Source organism: Cavia porcellus, unplaced genomic scaffold (assembly GCF_034190915.1).
Source record: "Cavia porcellus strain 051 isolate PalLab524CR breed Dunkin Hartley unplaced genomic scaffold, mCavPor4.1 scaffold_2, whole genome shotgun sequence".
Lineage (NCBI taxonomy): Eukaryota > Metazoa > Chordata > Mammalia > Rodentia > Caviidae > Cavia > Cavia porcellus.
The window spans coordinates 74,522,508-74,528,637 of NW_026947485.1; positions in this window are offsets into that span (position 1 = coordinate 74,522,508).

A 6,130-nucleotide genomic window follows, 5' to 3' on the forward strand; every position below is an offset into this window, starting at 1 on the left:
TGTATTTTTTCTCCTAGAATCGCTTTTTTTGCACTCCACAGGTCTCTGTAAACTGTGTTTGTAATTTTATTTAATTGTAGATATTATCTAATTATTCTTTAATATTGGCTCTGGTCCACTGGTTGATCAGGAGAGTACTGTTTAATTTCCATGTGTTTATGGAGCATTAGCAATTTCATTTGCCATTAATTTTCAATTTTGTTGCACTGTAGACAAATAATATGTGTGAGAAAATTTTAATTCCTTTGCATTTATGTACACATATTCTATAGGCTAGTGTCTGGTATATTTTAGAGAATGTTCCATTTTCAACTGAGAAGAAGGTATATTCTTTTTTTATTTTAAAGGACGAAACAGGACATAACAGAGCAGATCAGAACAAGACAATGTAAGCAACACAGTATTTCACCAGAAGACAACCCAAAATTAACAGTAGCTACCACAATGTCTCTTTATTTGAAATAGTTGAGTATAATTTCATATACAATAGTATCGAACATAAAAAAATAGTATAAAACATTCAAGAGAATGAGAGCATTACAGGACATTCAGAACCAAATAACAGAAAACAAAGAATGGCTACTATATTATCTCATTTCCATAGACAATTTGTTTATACTTTCACATGTAATACAATTCAATAAGGTACAACATGATAGAGCCAATGGAAACCAGAAGAGCAAGAGCATGGTAGGACTTCAGAGTAAGATGATATTATATCGGTACTGGCTATTATAATGACTTGTTTCCCTCAAATTAACTGTTCATACCATTACAGATAATAAAATCAAAAAAGCAGGACAAACCCATTACAACTGAAATCATTATGAATCTTCAAAACAATGTAATGGGGAACCATAATTATCATAAACTCTTATATACTCTTAGTATTTCTTACACTAGGGAAACTATATGGTATTTACAATGTGGGTTTGATTTATTTCACTGAAGAGTATGGTCTCAAGTTGTGCCCATTTATTTATAAATATCTCAATGTGATCATTCTTTATATCTGAGTAGTACTCCATTGTATGAAAATACCACAACTTTTTTATCCATTCCTCAGTTGATGGAGACTTATGTTGTTTCCAAGATCTGGATACTACAAATTGTGCTGCTATAAACATGGGTGCACATATATCACAGCAGTATGATGTTTTCAGTTCTTCTGGGAATATGTCCAGAAGTGGAACAGGTAGGTCAAATGGGACCTCCAATCCCAGCTTTTTGAGGACTCTCCAGACTGATCTCCACAGTGGTTGCACCAGTCTACACTTCCAACAACAATGCAGGAGAGTTCCTTTTTCCCCACAGCTTCTCCAGCATTTGTTGTTGGTAGTTTTCTTGCACTCCACAGGTCATTCTTTCTGGAGTGAGATGGAATCTCAGTGTGGTTTTAATTTGCATTTCTCTAATGACTAACGTTGATGAACATTTTTTCATGTATCTATTCACCATTTGTATTTCTTCATCTGAGACCTGTGTATTCATCTCAGATGCCCATTTTTGGATTGGGTCCTTGAGTTTCGGGGATCTGAATTTTAAATTCTTTATATGTTTTAGACAGAAGTCCTTTGTCTGACGGACAGCTCACTAAGATTTTTTCCCAGTTTGTGGGTTTTATTTTCACTATTATGGAGATTCCTCTTGACATGCAGAAACTTTTTAATACGATGTGATACTAGTTATTGATTCTGAGTAGTTCCCTTGCAATTTGATTCCAATTCATGAATTCTCTACCAATCCCTATGTCTTCAAGATGTTTACCTACTTTGTCTTCCAACAGATTTAGTGTTTCTGTTTTAATATTCAGGTCTTTGATCCATTTAGATTTTAGTTTAGTATATGGTGACAAGCATGGATCTAGTTTTAGTTTTCAGTATATGGAGAGCCAGTTTTTCGAGCACCATTTACTAAAGAGACTGTCATTTTTCCAGTGAACATGTTTGGCCCCTTTATCAAAGATAAGGTGGTTGAGTGTGTTGGTAGTTGTGGTTGTATCTTCTAGTCTATTCCATTAATCTTCAGATCTGTTTTTATTCCAGTACCATGTTGATTGTGTAGCTTTGTAGTATAATTTCAAGTCAGGGATTGTGATGCCTCTTGCCTTGCCTTTGCTACTTAGAATTGCCTAGGTCTCTTCTGGTTCCAGATGAATTTTAGGATTGATTTCTCTAGGTTTATGAGGTATGTTGATGATATTTTCATTGGGATTGCATTGAATCATTATAGCAATTTTGGAGAATGACCATTTTTACAATATTTATTCTCCCTATCCATGAACAAGGGATGTCTTTCCATTTTCTGAGATTATCTTCGATTTTTCAGGATATTATAGTTTTCCCTGTATAGAACATTTACTTCTTGTGTGAGATTAATTACTAAGTATTTCATTTTTTTTAGATGCTAGTATGAAGGATGTGGCTTCTCTTATTTCTCTCTCTGTGATTTTGTTGTTAGTGTATAGAAGTGCTATTGATTTTTGAACATTGGTTTTGTATCCAGCTACATTGCTGAATTTATTTATTATATCTAGGAGTCTTTCAATGGAGTTTTGGGGGTCTTCTATGTAGAGTATCATGTCATCTGCAAATAATGATAATTTAACTTCCTGTTTTCCTATTTTTACCCCTTTTATTTCTCTCTCTTGTCTAATTGTTCTGGCTAGTATTTCCATTACTATATTGAACAGGAGTGGTGATAAGGAACATCCTCGTCTTCTGCCTGATTTTAAGGTAAAGGCATTCAATTTTTGGCCATTTAATATGATGCTGGCTGTTGGTTTGTCATAGATGGCCTTTATCATACTGAGGTAAAGACCATCTATTCCACATTTCTGTTAGGTTCTTATCATTAATGAGTGTTGGACCTTATCAAAAGCTTTATCTGCATCTTTAGAAATGATCATGTGATTATTACTTTTGGCTTTATTGATATGGTGGATTACATTAATTGATTTATATATAATGAACCACCCCTGAATGCCTGGGATGAATCCCACTTGGTTGTCTTGTATAATCTTCTTGATGATTTGCTGCACCGTGTTTGCCAATATTTTATTGAAGACTCTTCCATCTGTGTTAATTAGGGAGACTGGCCTGTAGTTCTCTTTTTTAGTTGGACCTTTCTGAGGTTTTGGTAGTATAGTTATATTTGCTTCCAAGAATGAGTTAAGAATTTCTTCCCTTTCGATTTCATTGAAGAGTTTGAGGAGTGTCAGCATTAAGTCTTCTTTGTATGTCTTGTAAAATTCCGCAGTGAATCTGTCGGGGCCTGGGCTCTTCTTTGTAGGTAAAGACTTAATTACATTTTCAACTTCATTGATAGAAATTGGGTTATTCAGCAGTTTTACATCTTCTTGACCCAGCTTTGGTACTTCATATGTTTCTAGGAATCTGTCCATTTCTTCTGTGTTATCGAACCTATGAGAATAGAGGTTTTTGAAAGAGGTGTTGATGATCTTCTCTATTTCCACAGAGTCTGTAGTGATTTCACCTTTATCATTTCTTATGGCATGAATTTGAGCTTTTTCTTTCTTTTTTTTAAAATAAGGTTGACTAGGGGCTTATCAATTTTATTTATTCTTTTAAAAAAACAACTCTTTGATTCATTGATTCTTTGGATTGTTTTCTTAGTCTCTATTGCATTAATTTCTGATCTGATTTTTATAATTTCCTCCCTTCTTTTGGCTTTGGACTTGACTTGCTCTTCTTTTTCTCGATGCTTGAGGTGTAGCATCAGGTTATTTATTTATATTCGCTCTGTTTTCCTGATGTGGGAACTAAGTGCAATAAATTTTCCTTTGAGGACTGCTTTCATTGCATCCCACAGATTCCAGTGAGTTGTATTTGTATTTTCATTTGCTTGTCAGTATTGTCTAATTTCTTTTTTAATTTCCCCTATTACCCACTGATTGATCAAGAGTATATTATTCAATTTCCATGTGTTTGTGGGGTTTTTGCAGTTTCTTTTATCATTAATTTCTTGTTTCATGACCTTATGATCTGATAATATGCATGGGAGAATTTCAACTGGTTTGCATTCATTTAAATATGTTCTATGGGTTAGTATGTAGTCTATTTTAGAGAATGCCCCATGTATCCCTTTGAAGAATGTATATTCTGATGTTGTTGGATGGAACACTCTGTTTATGTCTATCAAGTCCATTTGTTCACAAGTGTGATTCAGTTCTGTTATTTCTTTGCTGATTTTCTGTCTGGTTGATCTGTCCCTTGGTGTCAATGGTGTGTTAAGGGTTCCTGTTGTAATTGTGCTATTGTTAATTTGATTTTTCATTTCTATTAATACTTGCTTTTTATAACTGGGTGTTCTGGAATTTGGTACATATATATTTAAGATTGTTATCTCTTCCTCTTTAAGTTTTCCCCTAACCAGTATGTAATGGCCTTCTTTATCTCTTCTGATCCTTCTTGGTTCAAAGTTCACATTAGCTGCGAACAGAATAGCTACCCCTACCTCTTTTGGGTTCCTGTTGCATGTAGTATTATTTTCTATCCTTTGACTTTCAGTCTATGAGTTTCCTTTTGGGTTAGATGGGTTTCTTATAGACAGTATATGGTTGGATGTTGTTTCTTGATCCAGTCTGCCAGTCTGTTTCTTTTAATTGGTGAATTGAGACCATTTACATTAATGGTTGTAACTGGTATATATTGGTTTATTGTTGACATGTTATCTTTTTGTTGTTGCATCTTTATCTTTCCATTTTGTTTAATTGTCTGCCTTGTTTAATGGTTTTTTCCTATGTCTATCTAAACTGTCTTTCAGTATTCTTTGCAAGGTTGGCTTGGTGATCATGAAGTTCTTCAGCTGTTCTTTGTAATGAAATGTCTTATTTCTCCATCCATTTTGAAAAACAATTTTGCAGTACATCAATCTAAGTTAGAAATCATTTTCCTTTAGGATCTGAAATACTTCACTCCATGCTCTTCTTGACTTTATTGCTTGTGTTGATATGTCTGCTGTGATTCTGATAGACTCTCCTTTATAGGTGATCTGTCTCTTCTCTCTAACAGCTTTTAATATTCTATTTTTTGTTGGATTTCTAGTATGGTGATTATTATATGTCTGGGTGTAGTTTTATTTTGGTTATGGCTATTTGGAGTTCTATATGCTTCACTAATCCTAATGTCAATTTTCATTCTCATGTTTGGGAAATTTTCAGCTATTACTTCCATAAATAGTCCCTTGATATCATTTATGTTGTCCCCTTCTTTTTCATTTATCCCTATCAATCTTATATTGTTTTTCTTTGAGTCATCTTGCAGCTGTTGAATTGTTATTTTCTGATTTCTTGTTATTTTTAAGAGATCTTTTCTTTCCTGTTCACTAGCTGAAATCTTGTCTTCAAGATCTAAAATTCTATCTTCACTTTTAGTTAGGTAGTTTTTACAACTTGCCATGTAATTTTTGATTTCCTGTATATCTCTTTGAATCTGCTTTATGTATTCTGTTTGTTTCTTATATTGTTCATCCAGGGACTCTATCTTTTTGTTTTGTTCCTCTGATTTTTTAACTATGTCTTCTTTAGGTGTGTTCAGCATCTATTTCATTATATTTATCATTTCTTCTTTTACCTGGGAGATTATTTCTAGTTTGAATGCCTTTAAAGCTTTCTGGAGTTGCTTCTTTATTTCAGTTACTATTATTTCAGGTATTTCAGGCATATGGCACATATAGTATATATATTTTCTTCTATGTACATGGCTCCTAGGCTTTCTTGGGATGGGCTGCATGTTTGAGATTGCATTTTGGTCTTTCATTTTGTCATTTTCCTATATTTCCATGTTTCAAGTATTGTTCCAAAGCTTCCCCTGGGCGTGTTGGAAATTGTCTCCTATGTCCTGGGCTCCTGGGACTCCTTTGGTAGCATAGCTTCCTCCTTCAGCAGCGAGGCCTCCAGATTAAAAGAAGGTTACCAGGCGTAGCTCAGGTAGGCCTAAATCCTCCTCAAGCCATGCAGCTCCCCTCTCTAGCAGCAAAGCTCCCTGGAATGAAAGAAGGCCAATAGGTGTGGTCCGTGCAAGCCCGAATCCTGCTAAGCCCAATCTAGTGTGGCTGCAAGCAGGCCCCCACCTGCCCAGAGCAAGGATCTGAAACTCTCTCAAGGATC